The sequence below is a fragment of the Humulus lupulus genome, chromosome 7 (genome assembly GCF_963169125.1).
Source record: "Humulus lupulus chromosome 7, drHumLupu1.1, whole genome shotgun sequence".
NCBI lineage: Eukaryota > Viridiplantae > Streptophyta > Magnoliopsida > Rosales > Cannabaceae > Humulus > Humulus lupulus.
Window position 1 is genome coordinate 18,155,988 of NC_084799.1, and position 27,888 is coordinate 18,183,875.

The following is a 27,888-nucleotide window of genomic DNA, read 5'->3' on the forward strand; positions in this document are numbered from 1 at the left end:
TCATGGACCTCGCTCCGGGAGGGTATCGTAGCTCCGGGTCTTAGGAAATACGTAGAAGAGACTAGTCCTGAGCCAGTTTCGGACCCAGAACCCATGCCAGCCTGCGAAATCATTGTCTTAGATTCCCCCATAAAAGCTCCAGAGCCGATGGTCGTGACCATAGATTCCTCTTCTAGCTCGAGGGGTAGGATCCCTTATGATATATGTTTTTTAATTATGTTTTCTCCTTATCCTTGTGGTTCTTGCATAAATGCTAACTTGTATACTAATGTTGCCTTTGTTTTGCCAGAAGAGATGTCTCAGCCTGGGAACAAGGATTTGCGAGCTAGGTTCACCGGAGGGAACTCCTCCACCGGGACCTCCGGGCCCAAGGTAAAGAAGCTCCGGGTGGCAAAGAAGGCCGCTGGGACACCAACCAAGTCCCCTGCAAAGGGGAAAGACCAGACCCCAGCTGCCCTGGCCAAGGTACCTCCACCTCTTGCAGCAATGGAGAAGATGCCCCCGCCCCCACCACGAGCTCCCACCTTCGTTCGGGATATGGAGATGGAACCAGGGACTTTTGCAGCTGTCGCCACCGAGGTGCGCATTCCGGTGGACCCCCAGGCCTTGGAGAAAATTCCTGACGTCTTTCGAGAGACCGTGTACGAGACGGCGACCTACACCGTCGACCATTACTACAGGGCCACCGAAAGGGACCTGCGGGCAATTGAGACCAAGAGCACGTAGAGCGTGATGGAGTCTTCACTGGGAATGGCTCTAACGGTAAGCTGGCTTTGTTCTTTTATACTTTGGTTACCATGCTTTGCCTTGTCTCTCTTCTTTTTTTTCTAAGGCAGTTGCCTCTTTGTTTTATAGGGCGCTCTGGCTCTTCACCGGAGCATATCCAGGTCTAAGGCTCGGCTCAAGGACATGAGGGGCGAGCTCCAGGCGATTTTGGTCGCCCATCAAACGACCTTGGCCGCCCTGCAGGCGGCCCAGCAGCAGGAAAAAGAGGCCAAGGATGCCTTGGCGGCCGTGCGGGCTGAGTTGGATGCATCCCATCCTAAACTTCAAGAGGTCGAGGCTACCAAAGCCGCCCTTGCTGCCGCGGTGGCCGAGTTGGACTCTACGAAGACTAGGCTGAGGAGGCCAAGGCCGCCCTGGCAGTGGAGAAGGCAGCTTCCAGCTCCGCCATGGAGGACATGCTCTACCATTGTTGGGTCTTCAACTAGGACGGCGACTTCTCCTTTTTAGGAGCGAACTGGGAGGACTTCCAGGAAGGGTTCAAATCTCGCCTCCAGCAAGAGGCACCTTCTGAGACCGGGGAGGCCTCCACAGTGGCCGAGCAGGAGGGCGAGACGACGACCTCCACGGAGCAGCCCGGTGGAGCCTAGGGTCTTTCATTTTTTTCTTTTTACATATATATATATATATTTGTAACTTTGTATGAGGTTTTTTCACCTCGAGACACTTGGTTTTATTCAATTTTTTATTCTTTGCACCTTAGTTTATTTTTCTTTTTCGTGGTGCCATGATTGATACTCTTATATTTTCCTGGGAAAAACATATTAACCAATCTCGATCCAATTTTTAAGACACATCCTGGTTGAATCCTGGACCTCGTTTTAAAAACTTAGTTCGCGTTAATTCTTTGACTAATATCTTGTGCTTTTTAAGAAAAACACTGATTAATCAATTTGAATCAACTTCTAAGTTTTAGGACCTGGTTATGTCCAAGACGTTATTTTGAAAACTTCACGTTAATTCTTTGACTAATGTCTTGTGCTTTTTAAGAAAAACACTGATTAATCAATTTGAATCAACTTCTAAGTTTTAGGACCTGTTTATATCCAGGATAGGACTTAGTTTGTGTTAATCCTTCATCAATATGTCGTGTTTTAACATCGGCCAATCGATTTGAATCAACCTCCAAGTCTTTAAGGCGACCTGGTTATATTAGCCAGGTACCATATGCCCCCCCCAAGTAATTAGGAAAGGGTCTTTCATGGTTACTTGAGACTACATTTGCGAATATACACAATAATGAAAGAATATTTAATTCTCATTGCTTAATACATAAGAAATGGCCTTTCTGAGTAAGCCTTACAAGGGTGTCACTGATAATACTTCTTCAAGTGGATGGCGTTCCAAGCTCGTGGGACCGCTTCTCCATTAAGCCGGGCTAACTTGTAGGTTCCTTCCTTTATGACCTCGTCTATTTGATAAGGCCCTTCCCAGTTCGGTCCCAGTACTCCATCTTTGGGATCCTTGCCGGCTAAGAAGACTCTCCTGAGGACCAGGTCGCCAATGCCAAAAGAGCGTTTTCGGACCTTTGAGTTGAAGTAACGCGTAATTTTTTCCTGGTAATGTGTGAGCTGGAGTTGTGACTCTTCTCGCCTTTCATCAATCAGGTCGAGGGATGAGCAAAGTAGTTCATGATTACGATCCTGGTCATATGCCTGGACTCTATGAGAATATACTTTTAACTTAGCAGGAAGGACTGCCTCACTCCCAAAAGCCAGGGAGTAAGGAGTATGCCCTGTAGGAGTCTGATGTGAGGTCTGGTATGCCTACAGTACCTAAGGGAGCTATTCTGGCCAGACCCCTTTTGCTTCATCCAACCTCTTCTTAAGGCTCGCCTTTAGCGTCTTATTGACAGCCTCGACCTGGTCGTTCGCCTGAGGGTAGGCCACGGAGGAGAAGCTTTTCATGATGCCGTACCTTTCACAAAATTCAGTGAAGAGGTCGCTGTCGAACTGAGTCCCATTATCAGATACGATTTTCTTCGGCAGCCCGAACAGGCAGATAATGCTCTTGACTACGAAATCGAGGACTTTCTTGGAGGTGATCGTTGCCAAAGGCTCTGCCTCAGCCCACTTTGTGAAGTAGTCGATAGCCACCCCAGCGTAGCGGACCCCCCCGCCCTTTCCAGTAGGGAGGGCGCCAATCAAGTCAATTCCCCAAACTGTAAATGGCCATGGGGAAGAGATCATCTTCAGCTCGACTGGGGGAGCTCGGGCAACTGTGGCGAATCGTTGGCACTTGTCGCATTTCTTGACATACGAGATCGAGTCCTTTGATAGAGTGGGCCAGTAATACCCTTGCCTTAAGACTTTTAGGGCCAGTCTTTGCCCCCCAGTGTGATCCCCGCAAAAACCCTCATGCACTTCCTGCAAGATGGCATTTGCTACGCCTGGTAGAACACACCGTAGGAGAGGTAGGGAATGCCCACGTCGGTACAACACCCCATCTACTATCGTATACCTTGGAGCCTGATATAGTACCCGTTGTGCGTCATTACGTCCCTCGGGTAACTTTCCTTCGGTGAGGTAATCGAGGATGGGAGTCATCCAGGTCGGTCTGGCGTCAATCATCTCCAGGAATTCCACTGGTACTAACCCCAGCGTCTTCGTCTCCCCGGAGGTAGCGAGCTTGGCGAGGGCATCTGCATTAGCGTTCTGCTCTCGAGGTATTTGCTCGATTGAGCCTCGTTCAAATACGGACAGCTCGACTTTTACCTTGGCCAGGTAAGCAGCCATCCTGGCTCCTCGTGCTTGATATTCACCTAGCACCTAGTTTACCACGAGTTGGGAGTCACTGAAGCACTGAACTGAGCTCGCCTTTAGCTCCTGAGCTACCCTCAGTCCGGCCAGCAAAGCTTCGTATTCGGCCTCGTTGTTGGAGGCCTTGAATCTGAATCTCAATGCCGAGTGGAATCTATGCCCTTCAGGGGATATCAAAATGATTCCAGCCCCGGACCCGTTCTCATTAGATGAGCCATCCGCGAAGATCTTCCATGACGCCTGGTGCGAGGTGACCTGGAGTGGCTCCTCCACAGGATCCTCCCTGAATCTTGTGCACTTTGCCACAAAATCGGCCAGGGCCTGACTCTTTATGGCAGTTCGGGGGGTGTACAAAATTTCGAACTGACTGAGTTCGATTGCCCACTTTAACAGGCGTCCCGATGCTTCAGGTTTTTGCAAAACCTGCCTTAAAGGCTGATCGGTCATGACGTGTATTGAGTGGGACTGGAAGTACGGCCTAAGCTTTCGGGAGGCCGTGATAAGATAGAACGCCAATTTTTCCATCAACGGGTATCGAGATTCAGCCCCGAGAAGTCTCTTGCTGATGTAGTAGACCGGTTTCTGAACCTGGTCTTCTTCACGGACCAATACGGCACTAGCTGCATCCTCTGTGACAGCTAGGTAGAGGAAAAGAGGCTCTCCTGCCTTTAGTTTGGAAAATACGGGCGGCTCGGCCAGATGTGCCTTTAGGTTGAGGAAAGCACTTTCGCACTCCTCTGTCCATTCAAATTTATTATTTCCTCGGAGCAGGTTGTAGAATGGCAGGCACTTGTCGGTGGATTTTGAAATAAACCGATTAAGGGCTGCCACCCTTCCTGTCAGGCCTTGAACGTCCTTACGCGACCTAGGTAAGGGAAGCTCGAGCAACGACCTGATCTTATCGGGGTTCGCCTCGATTCCTCTAGTGTTGACAATGAAACCCAGGAATTTCCCGGACGCGACCCCGAAAGTACACTTCTGAGGGTTAAGCCTCATGCCGTATTCTCTTAGTATCTTGAAGTATTCTTCCAGGTCGGAAATATGGTTATCGGCAGTCTTTGACTTGACCAGCATGTCATCAACGTACACTTCCATGTTCTTCCCGATCTGGTTGGCGAACATTCTATTCACTAATCTCTGGTATGTAGCACCGGCGTTCTTCAGCCCAAACGGCATGACCTTGTAACAATAGACGTTAGTTGGGGTCATGAAGCTGGTGTGTTCCTAGTCCGCCAAATTCATGGCGATCTGATTAGAGCCTGAGTACGCGTCCATAAAGGACATGAGCTCGTGCCCTGCCGTGGTATCCACCAATTGGTCGATCCTTGGCAAGGGAAAACAATCTTTGGGGCAGGCTTTATTCAGGTCGGAGAAGTCGATGTAGGTCCGCCATTTCTCGTTGGGCTTCGGGACCAGCACGGGGTTGGCGACCCAAACCGAGAACTTGGCTTCACGGATAAATCCGCATTTCTTGAGCCGGGCTACCTCTTCTTCTAAGGCCTCAGCCCGAGTTGTTCCCAGGCGCCTCTGCTTCTGGGACTTTGCGCCTGAAGGGTGTGCATGATGACATTTGGACTGATTCCCACCATGTCCTCGTGTGACCATGCAAACACATCCAGTTTATCCTGCAGAAATTTGATCAGCTCTGCCTTCCTCTTGCCACAGAGGTTTTTCCCGAGCTTGACCATCCGTGAAGGATTTTGTGGATCAATGTTTACTTCCTCGAGCTCTTCAATAGCTTGGAGCTCAGACTTGTCCTCGCCTATTCGGGAGCCAATATCCTCACTTAGGAAAATACTTTCCCCCTCGGTGCTCTGAGGTTTTTCAATCTCAGGATTAGTCAAAGGTTCCTGAGATTCCTCTCCTCTACCTTGGATGGCCATCGTTAGCTGCCCGGGTTTCGACTTTCCCTTCATGGAAATGCTGTAGCATTCCCTGGCAGCAAGATGATCGCCATGGATCGTGCATATCCCCGTTGAAGAAGGGAATTTCAGCGCAAGGTGGCGAACGAAGGTGATGGCTTCAAAAGCTATGAGTGTAGGTCGGCCTAAAATGGCATTGTATGCAGCGGGGCAGTCGATGACCACGAACTCGAGGAGTTTTGAGACTGTCCAAGATCCCTCTCCCAGGGTGATCACCAGCTCGATCATCCCTATAGTCGTTGATCCTTCTCCCGAAAAACCATACAGCATCATGGAGGTCGCCTTCAGCTCGGCGACAGTCAAACCCATCTTCTCTAGCGTGGACCGAAATAGAAGATTTACCGAGCTCCCATTATCGATCAGCATTCTCCTAACCCTCCGATTAGCGAGCTGCACTGCTATGACCAGAGGGTCATTATGAGGGAACTGAACATGGCTAGCATCTTCTTCGGTAAAAATGATTGGTTGCCTCTCCAATCGTTGCTGCTTTGGCAGATGCTGCTCGGGGACGAACTCTACTCCATTATGAGCCTTGAGTTTGTTTACGTACCTCTTTTGGGCACCCCTGCTCATGCCAGCCAAATGCGGACCTCCTGAGATTGTGGATATCTCTCCTCCTATCACTGGAGGAGGGACGTCTTGATCTACCCGAGACCCGGGTTGACAGACTGGGACTTCCGAAGCAGGTTGGCTTGTTGGAACCCTGTTCCACACATACTGAGCCAAGGGGCCGGCTCTGATGAGAGTCTCGATCTCATCTTTCAGGTGTCTACAATCATCGGTATTGTGGCCAACGTCGTTGTGGAAACGGCAAAACTTGGAGGTGTCTCTCTTCCCCTTCTGGTGCTTTAGCGGCTTTGGCTTCTTCCAGGGGAGGCGAGCAAAGTTCGCTAGGAAGATGTTCTCCCTAGAGTGGGTGAGCTCCGTATAAGTCGCGTAAACCAGCTTAAACTTTTCTACGGACTTATTCTTATTTGGGTCGTGCTGGTTGCCTTCGTCGTTCCCCTTTCTCTTGCCTCCACCGAACTGGTTATTCTGTGTAACGTTCTGGGTTGCTGTCACGACCTCCGTTCCCACTCCAGCGGGCTACTCAGGGATCTGGCTGGTTCCTGCAGCTGAGGCTTGGGCCTCCTCCAAGTTGATCCACCCTTGGGCCCTATTTTGGAATTCATTTACTGAGTTGAATCCCTTCCTTTGTATTTCATTCCAGAGTCCCCCTCCAACGAGGATTCCAATCCTCAAAGCCATGAGCTTGGAGCTGTCATCTAAATCCCTGGCCCGAGCGGCGACGTTCGCAAACCTGCTCAGGTAAGCCTTCAGAGGCTCGTCGGGTTGTTGCCTCACGTTAGCCAGGGAGTCGGCCTTGAAGTCAGTAGATAAAGTTTTCCAGGAGCTGATTGATTGCCTCTTGCTCTGTTTGAACCACTGTCTGGTTGGCCCAGTCAGTGTGGAGGGAAATATCAGACACCTCAGCTCGGGGCCAATGTTGTGGGCCATCATCAGAGTATTGAACATACCCAGATGATCCGACAGATCTCCGTCTCCATTGAATTTGGACAGGTGCGGCATACGGAAACCAGGTGGGTATGTCGTTGCTGCTATGCTGGGGGCGAAGAGCTCAAGCTCGTCCCCCGAATCATATTCGTCTTTTTCTTTCTCCGACAGGAGCTTCCTCATCAACTCCTCCATCTGAGCCAGGCGCTCAAGGGTTTTGTCCTGATCTCCTTGGTCATTCCGGGGCTGTTCAACAGCTCTTGATCCATTGCATATGTTTGGTGGGTTATTGCCCCTCCTATCTTGAGATAGGTTATTTGGGACATTCTCGCCGTTACGTACCTCGGATAGGTCTCCCCCTGAGCGAGCATGGCTGCCACCTCCTACCGGGTCCCCCCTATGAGAGTTAAGGCGATCTCGTAGGTCGCCCCTTGGGGTGGCTTGAGGACTTTGCGCCGAGCTTAGGCGTTGACGCAGGTCTCTACCAGAAAGGTCACTCCGGCGACTTCCGGTCCAGTAGCTCCCGTTAGAGAAGCTCGGAGTCTGTCTCTGGGGGTGAGGATCCGGGCTTCCTCTGGGCGCCCTGCTACGATGGGAAGGTCCTGCGGATGGCAGGGTTCTCCTGCTGCTCCCATAAGCTGGAATATCTCGGATATGCCGAGGAGGAGACGAGTATCTTATCGGCGAAGGAGGATGCCTGACTGAGGATGCAATGCTGGTTCCGTCAGGGCGGATCAGGTTAGGTGGGGGACTTTCGGCCCTGCCAACCTGCAGGCCTTGCGCTTGGCAATCTGGACGAGGTGCAGGACGGCTGGCGGGGACGGGCTAGTGCTGTGAGCCCTCCTCAGATCTCCTTCTAGAATTCCCTCGATCCTGGGCGCGCTCGAGGCTGGTAGTGAGCTGGGAGTTGAAGTTTGGACTGAGCGGCTATACTGTTGTTCGGCTCTGGGTGTTCCTTCAAAGTTTGCTTCTCGGCGGTGCGACGAAGGAGTACAGTTGGACGTCGGAGGTCTGACTGAGCGGCTAGGCCTGGACCGATTACCCCGACGGGACTTATGAGTCTTGCCTTGCCTCTTTCCGACGTTAGCGTCGGTTGTAAGAGGGGGTAGTCGGGCCAACACCTCCTTAATCTGTTGACTAGCTTTCGCTAGTTGACTCCTCAGCTGAGCGTTCTCCATCTCTATCGCCGTGTAAAAATCCGGGTTTGGATTAGGCGGTCGGGGTGCCGAACTTCCAGTGTCATCCTGGCCTACTGGCTGCTTGCCCGGCCACTGCTGAACTTCAAGGTTTTGATCACCGGAGATGGCACCATGATGAGCCTCCTGCCCATCATATTGTTCTGCCTCGTTACCATGCCTTGATCGAGTGATCACCATAGTTGGATGTTTTCGATAACACCAATCTGACTAGCTCTCAATGAAAGCACCAAACTGTTGATGCGGTTCTTCGCCAATAGGTAATTAAGAAAATAAGAGGAAGAGATTAGTGCTTAATAATGAACCGAAACAGATAGATGATCTTTAAAATGGACTAATGACACAACTACGTTTTTTAGGTGGTTCAAAGGTTCAAATCCTTCTACTCCACCAGCCAATATTATTGCTATATTTCTGGTATTTTTTACAGGGTATTTTGTTATGTAATCAAATCCAACCCTTTGCAACTCCCAGGGTCTCCATATTTATAGGAGAGGGCACCTGGGAGTTGGTAAGGGGGGTCATCCCGTGACCTTCTTATCCATCATGTCACTTCTGTGACATTCATGATTAATTCCTAAAACCTGACAAATGAAGTGTGGTCTAATCAACAGGTAAGGGGGATAATGGACCGCACGGCCCAACCCAGTCGTGGGTGCCTGAATACGCACGTTCATGCTGCGTGTCTGAGAATTCAGGGATATATCAGACACGTGATGTCTGATAAATGCACGTTTACATTGCGTGGTTGACTTTATAAGGAGTCACGGCTTCCACTTCCAGCTCGTGCCCCGAGCCGGACGCCTTCCTGACCTGCGGTCTTTATTTTCCTGACTTGGCCCTTAAATAATCTTGGTGAACCTTTGGTTACCCCGAGCTAAAGAGGTAGGACCTGACGACAGCAGCCCCGGTCATGTGGTATCCACGTGGCTGATATAATTAGGCCATCTCTCAGCTCGTTAATAGCCCATGAAAAATTAGGGCGTACAACATCTGTGCCCTACTGACGCGAATGCCAGACTTGTTTGCATCAGTGCTCCACTGCCACAAAAGCTAAAAACGTGATTTTTGCGTCAGTTAGGAACTGCCACATAATGTTTTAACCAGAAAAATTGCAAATGTTTTTGCTAATTCCCTTAACCTTTTTGATGAAAAAAAAAAAAACAGCAGCAGAAACAGAAAAACAACAACAGGAAAAGAAAAACAGTAGTGTAGACATAAATAAAAAACACCATAAATCAATAAAACATTTGTTATTAAAATCTATAAAAGTAATTCAGATTTCAAAGTTAATCATTGTATATAGTGATAACTATTGTATTCTAAATTTCTAAGCATTAAATACTTAAACTAAAGTTTCCTCACCAAACTTGCTAATTTGCTAACTGAGATACGACAAAATTGATTCAGTCCACTCATCCCGTATCTCGTTGATTTCGTCAGCCGTATATGGTGTTGTACTCTTAAACTATTTAAGAAATATTCAAATAATAAGTTAGAATTAATTCATTCAAATAAAAGCATAAGCGATAGTTAAAATAACATTCAAAGAGTAAAATAATACATAATTTTTCAAGTAGGTCTTTGGTCTAGGCTATGAAATCAAATCTCTAGCAAACTTCATAATGTAATAGTCACACTCGGTAGACCCTGTTTGGTTTCGACACTATTACATTACAGCATAGTTATACTAATTGCAAATGTTTATGCCAATCCCCGGCACAAAATATTAATATTTATCCATATGTGAATCCGAATGAAATCATAAATTGATTAAGTAATATTTATAACTTACATGATAATTATCTCCTTGATTTCCGGACGAAAATGTGAATTTACAGGATCCAAAAATGCCACCGAATGACTGTGTGGCTGAATCAATGCTAACATCCAATGAAAGATACAACCAAAAATACTTTTGTGTAAGATATTTATCAATAAAAAACACAAAGTCTATAGATATAAAATTAAGATGATTTACTTGTTATTCCATGGAAAAATTAGAAATTGTGTCCCTAGCTCCATCTACAGAAATCGTTCGAAGAGATTTTTAGCTCGTGCTTCATTGGTTCCTTCATTAGTGGACATTGAACTAGGATACATGAAAGTGTACATGTGGTTCAACCCCTTCGTTTGCACTAAATCATCGAGCACCGTACATATAAAAAAGTCAATAAACTAATAAATTTCAAGTTACACTAATTAAACTATAAATTTATAAACATCATTGTACCTCATATATAATGTCAGCTCAGTCTGTTCAATCATCTCATAGTTGCAAAAGTGGAGGATATCCTCTGTCAATAACCGAGCATCATTTGAGAATCCAAACACTATTTCTACAATCGGAATTTCTACCATGTGGTCACTTTTCCACCGATCAATAAACTTCAACAAACATTTCAACATTTTTTTCATAGGCACTTCTATAGGCTCCTATGTCAATGTCTCTATTTTTTGCCTTGATTGTCTTGGTTGTTGAGTAGAGGGAGCAAGTGACTCTTTAATTTGTTGATTCGAGAGGACCCAATGTTGTGGCCATCCAGCATCGTACCCGACTACTTGACCAACCAAGGTGTAGCATGATCATCGTACTCTATCTTTGGCATGTCAAATTAAATTTTTAGCATGATCATCATTTCGATACAACCGAACTAAATGAGGTATGGGTGATAGATACAATAAAACCTTTGCAGGGACACCTTTTCTAACTGCTTCAGAATTTTTTTTCTTTTGCCATCTAGACTCGCCACATGTGGGACATGCAATTTCATCAACAAATCTTTTTCGATATAAGATACAATCGTTAGGACAAGCATGTATTTTTTCACATTGCATGCCTAACGAACGCAACATCTTCTTTGCCTCATAAAATGAAGAGGACATTTCATTACCTTCTGTTAATATTCTTCTAAAAATGACAATGACTCTGTCATTCCCTTATCACTCCACCCATGTTTGGCTTTTAAGTTATACAACCTAAGCAGTGCTGATAATTTAGTGAACCTTTTACAGTTAGGGAAAATGAGTTTCTTAACATATTCTAAGATGGACTGAAATTTAACTGGATCCACATGTGATTCATATTGTACATCATCAATCAATTCTGCAATATCATCAACTTCATAATCCACATCAAAATACTTATTATTCTTAGATGGTCCATCATCAGTGACTTTCATTATTTCTCCGTGCAAAAACCACATTTTATAACTTTTGTCTATTCCATTCCTAAATAAGTGATCTTTTATTTTAACAATTGTCATCCTCACAATGTTACCACCATTAACACAAGGTCAAGGAATACTATTAGGAGATTGAGTATTCCTTGCACAAAATTGCAAGAAAAACTCAACTCCATTCCTATATTTCACTCGGAAGAGGCGCTGGTTTTAGAGAGAAAACACTTAGTTTTTTTCTTTCTAAAATGTTAGGGCAAATGAGCTCTTGGGGGGGGGGGGGTGAAAGGCTGTATAAATACGCAGGGGCATTAGTGTAACATCCACCTAATCCAGGATCGTGACACTGTGTATTTTAAATTGTGTCAGACTTGCTAACCAAGTCATTTGGTTTAAAATGTGTAACTAAGGTTAATGTCAAGGGTTAGGGTAAAAATTTTAAGCCGAATGAACCGTTGAATTTTATATAAAAAGTTTCATACAAACATGGGATCCCAAAATATTACAACCATTTTTAAAAAAAAGTGAATATTCATCAAAATTACATTTAGCCGGCCTAAGCGGCAAAACAGTGCTATAACCCTACTTCCTTTAAGATATCCCCGGCCGTGGTGATTAAGCAGCCGCATATGTACACGCCGCCACCGAAGCTCTCCAACTCATGGTTGGTCAAGCTTTCCTTTCCACTTACCCACCATAAAGCACCTGTGAGCCTCTCAGCAAGAAAACTCAACATGTGCATAAACAGATAATATAAACTTCCAGATACTTTTCTAGCACGTACAGAAGTAATAACCTACACATACAGCTATTCAATTACAAACAATGGTCATTGGACTGATTTGGGGCTGCTTCCCTGAACAGTTAACCATAGAGTCAATCTGGGGGCCTATGCCCAAGCTACGTGACCATAGAGTCACCTGGGGCCTTTGCCCTTAGCTCTGAGTAACTAGCTGTAGAACTAGTTCAGTGTACCTGGCGCTTTAATGATTCATTGACCATAAGGTCGGCCAATGTAATACTACGTTGCTGGTTTAGGCCTAAGCCTTTCGACCAGCGCACTATTGTCGTCCTTGACTAATGAGTCAAGCCCTGATCCAGGAATACAGACCACAATACAGAAACAGATATGAATAGGCATATCCCAACAAAATAAGCACTCATGCATGTTAATCACATAACACCACCAAATAACCATTCTTACGATACTAATGATACTTGTTTAACAGGGCCTCATGCTCTAACCACGAAATTCATACAACAATTATGGAACACTTAAGCAAGTATCGACCAACATGTGAAACATTAACTTAAATATAAATGTTCTTGGGGCCCAAGCCCTAATCATGATAAATGATAACAATTGAGTCAAGCCCTAATCACATATAACACATATTGGGTGCAGTTTTCTTACCTCAGATCCGAGTAAGCGTAAATAGGAATGACCCTCGAGCACGATCTTGGTTTCGAGCCCCTAGCGATAACCTAGTCACAACCATAATATAGGATTCCATCAATAATGAGCAAATAAAGGCTTCCGGACTGATTCCTAGCCTCTGGGGCCTCGAGTTCCACTAAACTAGGTAGTGGAATTGATCCTGAGCCCTAAGGAAAATGTTCCATTTTTTAAAAGCTTCCCAAGTCCAAAAATGCCTAGGCGTGCCGCGACCTGGCCCTGAGGGTCGCGGTGCGCCCCTTCTACAGCAAGCATCCTCCCCTCTGTCAAGAGGCTTGGGCCACGACTTGCCCTAAACGGTCGCGGCGCGCCTCCCAGAAAGAGGCTGCCTAAGGCCTTGGGTTCAAGCTGAGTCGTGGCCCCTCTAGAACAAGGACGCGACTTGGCCCCTCAAACCCAGAATTTTCTTCAATTTTTAGCAGCCAAATTCAATCCAAACTAACCCAAATTCACTCCTAAACAATAATTCAATTACCATAATAGTTATAACATCTTCCCAGCAACAAAACCCAACAAAAATCTAGTCTTAAAACTCATCAAAACACTAATTCAATTCTTCAACCTTAAAGGTTCAAGAACACTCTAAAACAGCCAAACAAACTCAGAATTTCAATATCAAAATCATAGTCTAGACTTTACCTCAACTGATGATTAATCCCACAAGCTGCAACATAACTAATTCCCCAAGTTTTAGGCTTCAATTCTCTAATCTCTAGCCAAAAATTCCCTTAGTTCTTCAATGGTTAACTAGAGGATGCTTAGAGAAGAAGAGAGTGTGGTGAGAGAGAAAGAGTCAGTTTGGGAGAAGTTTTTTGTGTTTTCAGTCTTTAGTTTCCTAAGCTTAAGTGACTTAAGTCAATCCCGAGGCTCGAGATACCAAAAATGTCTCCGAGGGAAAAATGGTCAAATTTCCCAATATTCCCTCCAAAACTCACTAAATTCAAATATATCTCATATTATTCATTTCCATTACTCAATAACTCAATTAAATGCCTAATACCTAAAATACCCCTCGACTCGCCCCGAGTCGGGTATTGGGTCCTGTTGTGACTTTCCCGCTAACTTGCTCCCTAGAATCGCCTCATGCCAAGTAACTCAAATAAACCCACATAATAATGTGGTCTCTCACATATATCACATATATGCACATAGTTATATAATTATGCTCGCAATGGGCCAAATTACCAAGATTTCCCTTCTAATAAGAAACGGTCCCACGTGCATATTTAATATCTCCAAACATGCATAACTAGTCATATTATCACATAATCCACATAATTACAATTAAGTATAACAAATAAGCATATAACTCCATATATTGCCATCCTGGCCCCCTAATCAAGGCCCTAAGCCTTATTAGGTAATTTTGGGACGTTACAACTATCCCCTCCTTACAGAAATTTCATCCTTGAAATTTTACCTAAACAACTTGGGATATTGAGCTCCAATATCTGCCTCCAGCTCTCAGGTCATTTCCTCGATCTTGCTGTTCCTCCATAATACCTTAACTAAAGGTATAGTCTTGTTCCTCAGGACATTGTCCTTCCTGTCTAGAATCTGAACTGGTTGTTCTTCATAGGACAAGTCTGCCTCCAGTTCCAAATCCTCATAACTCAGTGCATGAGTTCCATCCGACACATACTTCCTCAACATGGAAATATGGAACACATTGTGCACACTAGATAATGCAGGGGGTAAGGACAACCTATGGGCCACCTGTCTGATCCTCTCCAGGATCTCAAACAGTCCCATAAACCTAAGACTTAGCTTTCCCATATTCCCAAACCTCTTCACCCCTCTCAAAGGTGAAACCCTAAAGAAGACATAGTCTCCCACCTAGAACTCTATGTTCCTCCGCCTTGGATTTGAATGGCTCTTCTGTCCACTCTAAGATGCGAGCATCCGAGCTATAATCTTCCCAATAGCCTCGGTGGTCCTCTGAACTGCAGCAGGACCTAAATATTTCCTCTCACCCATCTTATCCCAGTGAATGGGTGATTTTCACTTCCTACCATATATCATCTCATAAGGTGCCACCCCAATGGTAGACTAGTAGCTGTTGTTATAAGAAACTTCTATCAGAGGCAAATATTTTCTCTAGGACCCTTCAAAGTCCAATACACATGCTCTCAGCATGTCCTCCAATATCTGGATAGTCCTCTCAGACTGACCATCGGTCCAAGGATGATAAGTTGTGCTAAACTTCAGTTGTGTACCCATTGCCTTATGCAAACTTCCCCAAAACATGGAAGTAAAGAAAGGGTCCCTATCAGACACAATAGACCTCGGGGTCCCATGAAGACGAACTATTTCACTCACATAGAGATCTACATACTGGTCAACTATATAATTCATCCTCACTGGTAGAAAATGAGTTGATTTCGTATATCGATTCGCGATGACCCAAATAGAATCATGCTAGCCCACTATCTTGGGTAGTCCCACCACGAAATCCATCGTGATATCCTCCCACTTCCACTCTAGGATATCCAGAGGCTGTAACATCCCCATCGGCCTCTGATGCTCAACCTTGACCTGTTGACAGTTTAGGCACCTTGCTACATACTCAGTCACATCCCTCTTCATCCCATGCCACCAATATAAAGCTTTCAGATCCTGATACATCTTCGTGGTGCCCGGATGTAGAGAATAAGGGGTGGTATGAGATTCATCCAGAATCTCTTGTCTGATCTCAGGGTCCATCGGAACGCAAATCCAGAGGTAAGAAAACTGCACCAAGTATGTGGTGCATGTGATGCATGAGAAACATGTGATTAGGTCATGCCATGAATGTTGATTATGAGATTGATCAGAGCTTGAGTCTCTGTGTTTGTGCATGATTATAATTATGCTAGTAACTGTTAAGTAAGCATGTTGAATGCCCTACATTTGGATATTTGACATATGATATATGCATGTTTGCATTGCTTACTTGTGTATGGTAGTGACCCATGAGTTAGAAATCGGCACGAGCCGTATGGTATTGGCGTAAGAGTCAAGAACGACATTGATGTCTTTAACACAAGCCGAAATGATTAGATCTAATCAACATAAGCATTGAATGACTCATCATGAGCATTAATATCGGATCGACCTCAATTTCGATGAAAACTAAAAGCGCTTGTCTAGCCTAATGGCTGGTCACTTAGAGTCAGGGCCAGAAGGCCCAGGTGACTATATCGTCACGTGGCTATGGGTGATGAGCCCACGTTAGTGACTCACTCATCAGTCACTCATCTAGTTCATGTTAGTGACTTACTCATCAGTCACTCATCTGATTAGGGCTATAAGCCGCAACATGGTTATCATAATCTCAAAGTGTTAATCACTCATCTGATTAAGGCTATAAGCCCCAGCATGGTTATCAGAACCTCAAGTGTTAATCACTCATCTGATTATGGCTAATCCAACTAAGACATTGCTCTCAATTCTTCCATCAACGGTTCACTTAACTGTTTTCCCTTTGATCATCTCTACAAGAGTAAACTCAACATAATGTTGACCAACTGGCCCACCAATAACTCTACTCTAGTTCTGGTAAGATCTTTTAACCAACATGATGCATAAAAAATCCCGTTTCCCTATCACTGAGGTGTCATAACAACCTATAAACTGATTCTTATCTGTAAGAAGACTCAGAACTCTTTCCTAAAGCACATATAGTATCCTGCCCATCCAAGGAAACTCCTGCCCCTAAGGCGTTCCTTGACCTTGGAAAATCTCCAAGCAAGAATATATCACAATATCGTTGATCAAGACGATCACAAATCCAATTCGGATAATCTTTGAATACTATGTTCATCTAATTCATCAAAACAACTTGGCATTAACCAAATCCTCAAAACATAACTCAGCACTCCCAGTGCCCATATCCGATATAAAAATTGTTGACCCTGATTTTGGTCAACTGACACGGAGTCAAAATGCTTGATGTGGACAGATACGTTGGAATGAATATAATGAAAAAAACAGTAAAGCACACAAGAATTTATAGTGGTTCGGCCCCAGAAACTAGTAATAACCTACGTCCACTTGAGCTATTATTGATATGAGATCTCAAAGGAGTGATCAAAGAACTAGGGTTCTATGAGTTTCACCAACCTCTGAAGAATAACCAATATATCATAATGTATTAGCTCTAATGCTCTCGTAAATATATACTCTCAAGTAATCAAAAAGCCAAAAAGTCCCCTCCTTGAACTATCTTTCACTATTTATAGGCTCAAGGAGGATTACATTAATTTGTTACAGATATTTTCTCCTAATTAATCGGATCATCAGGAATTATTGGAGACAATCTCGGGATTGACTATGATCTTTACAAAATCATCTTGAAATATGCGAAGTGTACGACCATGCTGGTCGTAAGAAAAACTCAACTGTTATGCTTGCAATATCTTACTGGTCGGTACTCTAACAGAACTCTGCCAGGTGTCAGCCACGTGTTCAGAAATCACCTGCCACGTCATCCGTGCTTGTTTTTTTGGATAACATTTGCCCCCAAGTTTATTTATTATGACCAACAATAAATAAACTTTAAGGAAACAACCCTTCGATTACCCCACCAGATTTGTCAGAGTAGTTCATGCAACCTTGGGAAAAGTAACCTACCCTTGTCTAATCATGGCTTTTCGGTTCCCAAGTAACCTTTCGACGGCCATCACCCTTCCCCATGCTTCAAAAAAGAGGAAATTGATGATTACTTCCTCTTTCATGCCATGGACAAAATATATATAGCTTTCCCAGAGTCTTCTTTTCCTTTTTACGCAAGTTATTCCTCCTTCAAGAAACCCTAAAATCAGAACTTCCATCCTCTTTTGGAGACCATCTTCCAGTGTTTCAAGATCCAGCCCGTCAGTTCGTCGATGCTTGAAACTCTCTTAAGTCTCCACAATCTTTTCTCTAGTAAGTCTCATAACTTTTATGCTCTTTATTTTTGCCATGCATGCCTCTGTGAATTGACTGTTAAGCTCTTATGTTCCTAGGTTGAGATGCATGACAGTAGGGGGTTTAATGGGTGATGATGTATAGGATGATATTTCTTTGCCATTAAGGAGTTACGAGTTAGTTTGATAATTGAGATCACAACTTTAGGATGCAAAACCGAAGTAAAAATTCGATTTTTATGCCAGTTGAAAAACTAAGTTTTTCCTGTCCTAAAAGGAGTTGAAAAAGCTTTTTCAAAAAACTTTTTGCTTTCACTTTTTGATCTACTTTTCAAACTGTTCGTGTGAAAAAATTAGTTTTTTGTTAGAATGTTGTTGTATAAAAGTTTGACTTTTATACTCGACCAGTGTTATTCTAAAAAAACTTTCTAAATTCTTCATCCTCACCTCCCCATTCTTTAGTTCGCAGATTTTAATGCCAGATTTGTGGGGAGGTGAGCGGCCAATCGACGACGATCTTCTTGCACAACTGCTTGAAGGAGAAGAACAGTCGGCCCAGCGTGTTAATGAGATTCCATTTTCAAGAACTTCTTCTAGACCTCAACCATCACCACCTCAAATGGCCCGCTCTAAATCTCCAGGAAAGAAAAAACCAAACCCCGAAAACAATGCAAATCCACCTGCCCAGCCTGATTCGTAGGCTAGGGTTCCCTCGACCAGTGGTCGAGAAAACGTTGCCCCGGACCCTCGCATTCAAGTTAGGGCTCGCCCTCGGCATCAAAACCTTCCTGATGTCGAGTGGTATCTTTCTCCCACCAGCCAGGTGACTCCCCGGATGCTTGCCAATTACCTTAGGAAGTATCCTCTTATCAGAGTTAATCTCAAAATCCCGGCTGCTGACCAAAGAGCTAACCTGCCTGGGGGCGTCTATAGCGCTTGGTCAAGGTATCACATAGAGACGGGAGCTATCCTTCCTCTACATCCATTTTATCAGGGAGTGGCCAACTACTTCGATGTTGCCCCCTTTCAAATTACCCCAAATGGATATAGAATGCTGGCTGCACTCTATATCCTTTACAAACTCAAAAAATGGCCAGAACCTACTCCTCACGAGGTCAACTTCCTCTTTGACCTTAAGTCCAACCCTCAACAATTCGGGACGGGCTTTTTTCATCTTTGTTGCCATGAAACAAACCGAACGTTCCTAAGTGACACTACTCATATTTCCAATGTGGGGAAGTTCAATCAGGAGTATTTCCTCACGCCAGACATGACTACGAACAACATGGCCTTCGCTTGAGGAGGTAAATGTCCATTTTCACTGGTCGTTACTTTTCCTTCGCAAGTTCTTCTGCACTTCTCTAAAGTATATTGTGCCTCTCAGGACCATGGTTACGCCCGAACCCAACACCAGACATGGTGTTGAGGTCCAACGCACTGGCCATAATGGCAGACGCTAAAAAAAGTGTTAAGTCCTTGGTCACTGATGAAAACCTAAGGCTATCTGGCCTCCTGGCTCCTCATCATGAAATGAGGGGACCCGTGGTGGCAGACGCCACTGCCGAGGGGGATCTCGAGCAACAACTCCCAGCGTCTCCTCCCCGAAGGAGGCCAACGGGGTTTACGATAAGGGAACCCACTGGCGACCCTTCAGCAGAGAGGCCTTATGCGCCCTAAGGGAAGGGGAAACAAAAGGCAACAGAGCCCGTCATAGACTTGGATGAGTCTTCAGACGAAAATGGTACTGTTATTCTACTTTTAAATAGCTTGCCAATTCCCTGTCACTTGTTTGACGGGGATGGAAATTTTACGTATACTCCAAATCTAGGGCAGACTTCTTCGTGTCAGAGAGTGAGTGTATGACTAATAGAGTCAGTAGTGTAGCGACAAGTAGTTGTAGCTCGAGTATTAAACTTTGTGACCTCTTTTCTGATTTGCCATGATTTTTCATCTATTTTTGTCTTACTGTCTCCATGATTTTCTTTTTCTATAGAGATGGCTTCCCCCAATGTTTTCAATCTGTACTAGACTCAAGAGGAAGAGGAGGTCCCCCTGGTCCGACGGAGGAAATCGGCTAGGAGACACGATGGCGAATCAAGCCAAGCACCCTCGGCCAAGAAGGGTCGAACAGCTGATCCTCCCTAGGATGGGCCCACTGGCCAACCTTCTGCCCAACCTCCTGCTTCTGCTGAGAAGGAGACTACTCCTGCCGCCAACCCTTCGCCTGTGGCTCAAAGGAACAGGCCCCGCAAGCAAAACTTCCCGGGCCCAGACTCTCGAGTTGTTCCCTGCGATCAGCTAAAGATTGCCTTGCTCACATCTTGAAGCATGATCGTTGTAGGGAAGCAATGGCTAAAGCTGAGAGCATGGGGGTCGATCAGATCCTTAACAGGGCCCTTAACGAAGTGGCTAGTGTAAGTACTCTTTCTCTTGGCCTTTATCTTTCCTTTTTGTAATATAGCCTAACTTTTATTCTTTGACTACAGGCCATGCTGACAATGACTCCTGCTCGCACTCGCGCCATCGTTAGCATCGAACAGTCCCGGGCGAAGGTTGTTGAGGAGCTTAAGGCCGCGGAGGCTAGGCATGCTGGGGAGTTGGAGGTGGTCACCCAGCAGAGGAATGTTGCGGTGGCAGAACTGGCAGAGAAGCAAGCTTCTCAAGAAACTCTGAGGAAGTAGAAGGATGAATACCTGGAGTCCAGCCGAATCCATTGGCGTGAAGTCAAGAAACATAGGGAGGAGCATCTCGCTAAGGATGCGACCAATGCCGTCCTCAAAAGCCAGGTGGAACAACTTAAGCTCACTAATGCCAAGGACCTGGAGAGGTATAAGAATGCGACACTTTGGTGTTTCTACGATTTTTGGAAACACAACCAAGGTGCCGAATTCAGCTACCTCCCAGATGACACCAGGAGTGCCGAGTTAGCCTGCTGTACTGTTTGGTTGGTCGCCGAAGAGAGAGCTAGAGTTCCTGCTTCCCCAAGTATTCAGCCAGTTGTCGAAGTGGAGGGAGGAGAAGCCACCGGGGACATAGTCGACCAGAGTGCTGACCAAGATCCTCCTGCTCCTAATGCTCCTTAAAATTTTTATTCTTTTAATTTTCTTTAATTACACGACCCACGGGTCGTGATGTAAAGACTGAATTTTATTTTTAATTTTGCTGCATGGGCAGCATATTTTCCTTCTACTTTAAACAATTACATCCAAGCAGTACTGCTTGAAGTGTAAAAGAATTCCTTTTGATATTATAATATTTCTGCTTATTATAACATCTGTTCGCATGACCGAACTTAGCATAGTACTTTGACTTGATTTAACAAAATATAAAATTTGAAAAATACTCTAAGTACCGTAGCATGCTTTCACTCATTTTGTTCATGTGTTTACATACCTATTGGTATGGTTTGCTATCGATGTACCTTATATGCCCCCCAAGTGACTGAGGAGCTTTAGGTCCTTAGTCACTTGCCTTTACCATGACCTGTACGAACATTACTGCTCGGTAAGAAATGCAACACTTATAATACGGCAAAACAACACACGTAATGAACAAATACTTGTAAAAAGAATTTACAAAGGTTGGCAAGAATGACTGGCTGCGCACAGTCCCTTATAATTCTCGTATTAAAATGGACTAAACATGTCTTTACGAGTGATCTTAAAAAGATCTTGCACTTATAAGTGATTAGCCATATAACATGGCTAACCCTTTTTCAAAACTTGTAAAAAGTAAAAATTAATACAAATCAGACCTTTAAAAAGAACTGTTTATTGGTAATACTTGCGCAGGTGTTCTCCGTTCCAATAGCGTGGAACGAGATCCCCGTTTAAGCGTGCAAGCTTGTAAGTGCCTGGATGAAGGACTTCTTCAATCTGGTAAGGTCCTTCCCATTTTGGCCCGAGTACTCCAGCAGCTGGGTCGCGGGTGCTTAAGAAAACTCGTCGAAGTACTAGGTCTCCGACGTTGAACTTTCTTTCTTTCACTTTTGAGTTAAAATACCGGGCGACTTTTTGCTGGTACGCTGCTACTCGGAGTTGGGCTCTTTCCCGTTTCTCGTCAAGCGAGTCTAGGGACTCCGTCATCAGTTGGCTATTCTGGTCATGGTCGTATGTGATTCTTCGATGTGAGGGCGGATCTAACTCGACTGGCAACATAGCTTCATACCCGTATGCTAAGGAAAACGGGGTATGACCTGTTGCTATTCGATGAGAAGTTCTATACGACCAGAGTACTTTAGGCAGCTGTTCTGGCCATGCTCCTTTAGCGTCTTCGAGTCTTTTCTTCAGGGTATCTTTAAGTGTTTTATTCACTGCTTCGACTTGCCCATTTGCTTGTGGATGCGCGACTGAAGAAAAACTTTTGACGATTCCATGCCTTTCGCAGAAGTCTATGAATAGGTCACTATCAAACTGGGTGCCGTTTTCTGAGACAATTTTTCGAGGCAAACCATATCGGCAAACAATGTACTTGATGACAAAGTCAAGAACTTTGTTGGTCGTTATGGTAGCGAGCGGCTCAACTTCGACCCATTTGGTGAAGTAGTCGACTGCTACAACTGCATATTTTACTCCACCCTTTCCTGTTGGCAAGGATCCAATCAAATCGATACCCCATAATGCGAAGGGCCATGGACTCTGCATCTGCTTTAACTTGTTGGGAGCTGTGCGTGGGATCTTGGAAAATCTCTGACACTTATCGCATTTTCGCACAAACTCCATTGAGTCTTCATTCATAATCGGCCAGAAATAACCCTGCCTTAGAATCTTTTTTGACAAGCTTTGCCCCCCAGCGTGATCCCCACAGAAGCCTTCATGTACTTCCCTCATTAGTTCTTTAGCCTTTTCTGGTGTAATACATCTGAGCAATGGCATGGAGTATCCTCTTCGGTAAAGAACACCATCGACCAGTATATACCTAGCAGCCTATCTCTGAAGAGTTTTGGCTTTGTTTCTATCTACTGGTAGTACACCATTTGTGAGATATTCCTAATACGGCGCCATCCATGTATCTTCAATCCGGATTTCCATATTGGTTTCGTCTGCTCGTATGCTCAGCTCGCATAATCTTTCTACTGGCACTATATTTAAAGTGTCAGCGTCTTTCGCACTCGCGAGTTTGGCTAAAGCATCTGCGTTTGAATTCTGATCTCGGGGAATTTATTGGAGTGTATACTTCTCTAATTGCACCAACAAATCTCTAGTTTTTTTTAAGTAGGCCACCATTTTGAGGCCCCGTGCTTGATACTCCCCTAAGACTTGATTCACTACTAGCTGTGAATCACTGTAAATGTCAAGCACTTTTATATTCATGTCTTTGGCCAACCTTAGCCCTGCGAGGAGTGCTTCATATTCGGCCTCATTGTTTGATGCGGTGAAATCGAACCTAATAGCGCAGTGAAATCGATGCCCTTCTGGTGTTATCAATATCACTCCTGCTCCTTCGTGAGATTCGTTGGACGATCTGTCCGTGAATAACTTCCACGAAGGAACTTCTTCTTGGGGCTCAGGCGCACTAGGTTTTTCGCACTGCTCGTCATTTGGGAGCTCAATGAATTCAGCGATAAGGTCAGCCAAGACTTGTCCTTTTACTATTGCTCATGGTGAATATGTGATATCGAACTGCCCAAGTTCGACTGCCCATTTTAATAAGCGTCTAGCTACCTCTGGCTTTTGCAGAACTTGCCGAAGGAGCTGGTCAGTTAAGACTGTGATGGGATGGGCTTAGAAGTAAGGACGTAACTTCCTTGAGGCCAAGATTAAGCAATAGGCTAATCTTTCGATGGGAGGATACCTCAATTCGGCCCCGATTAACCTCTTGCTTACATAGTAAACCACTTTTTGTACGCCTTCGTCTTCTCGTACCAGTACCGCACTAGCAGCAAATCCAGTGATCGCCAGGTAAATGAACAAAGTTTCTCCGTCTATGGGTTTTGATAAAACAGGATGTTGTGCCATGTGGGCCTTTAAGGCTTGGAAAACTTGTTCGCAGTCTCCGGTCCATTCGAACTTCTTGTTGCCTCTAAGTAGATTAAAGAAAGGGACGCATTTATCCGTCGACTTGGAAATGAATCTACTTAGTGCGACGATTCTTCCAGTTAAACTTTGCACATCCTTGATTTTCATCAGCGATTTCATGTCGATCAGGGCTTTGATCTTGTCGGGGTTGGCCTCGATTCCTCTTGAATTAACAATGAACCCCAAAAATTTCCCTGATCCTACTCCGAAGGAACATTTGAGAGGATTTAACTGTTGGGGTTTTATGCCCTAATTAAAACTCAAATTCTTTGTAATCTCATTTTATTATTAATAAAAGAATAGAAATCATTTTTTGACTTGGTCAATCACTTTGCTCACATGTTTTATTTTCATGATTATTTTTTTAATATAAACTTCTATTAAATCCCAAGCATATATCTAATCTTATTTATAGTGACGTAATCACAGTGGAATATAAATATGATTATATGTTAAAAAATAAGTTAGTCCTAAGATTAGTCAGTGCACCGGATTTACATTGACTTGCCAATCTACGATATGATCTACTTACACATTACAGTGTTATGTTCTCTCCAGAACATTAGCAAAGTAGATAAGATCGGATGTATTTGTTACATCGGACAGGACCGATATTGACAGTTGATAAGATAAGTAAACATACCGTTATTATCTATTCTAGTCATATCATATAGTTGACCATAGGTCAATTCAATCTCAATTTTGAGTGGTTAGTATTCTAACTGATTGTATTATTTGAGTTCTTTGACTTGTTCGTTACCAGCTTACCCTACGGACTAGCCCATACTTACATCTTGGGAACTCGGTAGTATAATTGAGTGGGAGTGTTAATCATAGATATGAACATCTATAGCTTCTGATGAAGAAGTGAAACGATGGTTTCCTTTTAGTTTGGTTCAAGGTCATAAATGATAGAGATCTCATTTCAGTAATTAAATTAGTTTACTGAAATATCATTTACAAGGAACTAAGTGTTTTAAGGATAAAATACAATGAGGGGTGAAACGGTATTTTAGTCCTATCTCATTGTAGACCGTCTATAGAGGATTGAGTGAAAATTATGGTTGTAACAATGGATAATTAATAGCGTATCTATATTTGTTATAGAGCGTTCTATGAATTCAAGAGTGCAATTCCAAGTCTATAGTGCAGTCACGAGGAATTAATAAGTTAGTAAATTTATTTGTTAGATTTATGATAACTTATTGGAGCTTGATTTCATAGGCCCATGGTCCCCATTGTACCTTGGATAAAATCATATAGATAGTCTCAATTAATTGATTTAATTATCAATTAGAATTATCAAAGTTGACCAGGTTGTGTAATTTTGAGAAGAAAAGAGAAATTATGGCAGATTTATTAATTAAGATAAATTGGTATCTAAATTAATAAATAAATTTAAATCAAGGTTCAAATTATAAATAATTAATTTGATAAAGGATTTAAATAATTATTTAATTAATTAAATCAATAGAAAATAATACAGGCCTTGATTTTAAGTCCAATGGGCTTATAATCAAATGGGAAATTTCACGGGCCTATAGCCCATGATAATTTCGACCTAGGGCTTCAAAATGGCTGTTATTTTATTGATTTTTTAATTAAATTAAATGGCCTAATTGAGTCTATAAAAGGAGTGCTTAGAGAGAAGATTTAAGAGACGACAGATAAGTCACAAGTTAGATTTTCTGATAGTTTTATATTCTCTCTAAACACAAGTCCTTTTCTAAGCCTCTTTATTATTTTCTCTTCTTCTCTCTATATCTATCTCATGTGTTGAGAATTGCCCACACTAATCTAGGTGGTTCTAAGGATACATTGGAAGATCGTGAAGAAAATAGAAGATCGGTTCAATTTCTTGATAATACTCTGCGACAGAGAGGATACAAGAGTTAGAGAAACTGAAGGAAGGACTCTTAATTCCGCTGCGTATACTGTAAGTATTATATTATTTGTTTCTCTTTGAATTCAATTTTAGAAACATGTTTTAGGCTATCTCATATTAATTTGTTTAATATTAGATATACATGAAAATAAATAAAGATCCTGTATAAGCTTTTTCCAACATTAACTTCATCTGATATTTGTTTAGAATGTTGAAACACTCTTGTAAATCCTTTACATGTCCTTCTACCTTTTTTGACTTTACCAGCATGTCGTCCACGTACACCTCCATGTTTATTTCGATCAACTCCTTAAACATGTGGTTAACCAATCGCTGGTAAGTCGCACTAGCATTTTTCAGTCCGAAGGGCATTACTTTATAACAATATAACCCTGTATCGGTCCGAAAGCTAATGTGATCCTCGTCAGGGGGATGCATATTGATCTGATTGTATCCTGAGTATGCATCCATAAAAGAGAGGACCTCATGCCCTGCAGTTGCATCGACCAGTTGGTCGATCCTTGGGAGTGGGAAGCAATCTTTTGGGTAGGCTTTATTAAGGTTTGTGAAATCCACACAGGTTCACCATTTTCTGTTAGGCTTGGGAACCAATACTGGATTAGAGACCCATGATGGATAAAACACCACCCTGATGAACCCATTCTCCTTCAGTTTTTCAACTTCCTCTTTTAAGGCTTTCGATCTATCCTTATCGAGCAGCCTTCTTTTCTGTTGCACGAGTGGAAAACTCTTGTCAACGTTCAGGACATGGCTGATAACTGCAGGATCTATCCCGGCCATGTCTTTGTGTGACCAGGCAAAAACTTCCTGGTTCTTTCGCAAAAATTCCACTAGTGCATTCTTCGTTGTTGCTTCTAAATTTTTCCCGACCTTTACGACTCTGGTCGGGTCTTTATCGTCAAGTTGGATCTCTTCCAGGTCCTCGACGGGTCCAACATCTTCCTCAAAATCCCCAAAGCGAGGATCTAAATTCCTATCCTCACTTTGGGCAACACCCTATTTGGTGACTCCATCATCGGATTGGGCTTGTGTATCAATAGCCATTTGCAACCTATTTGGGGGAGTGCTCTTCGACGTTCCTTTCTTCGCCTTTGTGACTGAGGCGTTGTAGCACTCCCTTGCTTCCCTCTGATTTCTTAACACGCGTCCTACCCCTGTGTCTGTCGGGAATTTCATGGCCAAGTGCCATACTGAGGTGACGGCCTGAAGGTCAACCAGTATGGGTCTTCCAATGACAACATTGTACGCCGAAGGACAATCGACTACTATAAAAGTAGCGAGTAATGTCCTGGTAACAGGCGTTGTACCTGCTGTTACTGGAAGTCTGATTAACCCTGCTGGGGCGAGTCCCTCACCAGAGAAGTCGTAAATAGTTTGGATGCAGGGCTCCAAGTCCTTGACGGACAACTTCATGCGTTCCAACGAAGATTTGTACAGGATGTTTACTGAACTTCCTGTATCAGCTAGTACTCTCTTCACCATCATGTTGGCGATTTGAACGTCCACGACCAGCGGATCGAAATGTAGGAACCGGACATGCTGGGCGTCGCTATCAGAAAAGGTTATTTCACCATCCTCTGATCGAGCCTTCTTTGATGCCCTATCCTCCACAGTCATCATCTCGATGTTCTGGTCGTGACGTAGGGTCCGAGCATATAGTTCCCTCGCCTTTCCACTGCTTCCCACGAGGTGCGGGCCTCCACAGATGGTGAGTAAAGTGCCAGCTACGGGGTCAGGCTGCAAAGGTGGCGAGCATTGGTGTGCGAGCGTATGCTCGTTGCCACCTGGAGCCTCTCGTTGGGAATTTCCCGAGGCCCGTACGTATCTTCTCAAGTGTCCTTGTCTAATAAGGAACTCGATTTCATCCTTCAGCTGGTTGCATTCATTTGTATCATGTCCGTAGTCGTTATGATAACGACAGAACTTGGTAGTGTCTCTCTTTGAAATATCTTTTCGAATGGGAGCGGGTTTTTTATATGGCACACTGGAACTCGTGGCCTGATATACCTCTCCTCGAGACTCGACAAGGGCAGTGTAGTTAGTGAACCGTGGTTCATAACGATTGCCCTTGGCGTGTTTATTCTCAGAGGTGGAAGGCTCATTATGTGGCTGTTTCCCCCCATTCTTGCCATTGCCATTGCCGTTGCCATTGGGTTTTGACCCATTGGCGGCTTTGGCGGGCTCGGCAGTCCCCTTATCCTTGCCTGGGGGTTTTCCTTCACTGGCGATGGCATCTTCGAGCTTGATGTACCGATCAGCTCTATCCAAAAATTCTTGAGTAGTTTTAACT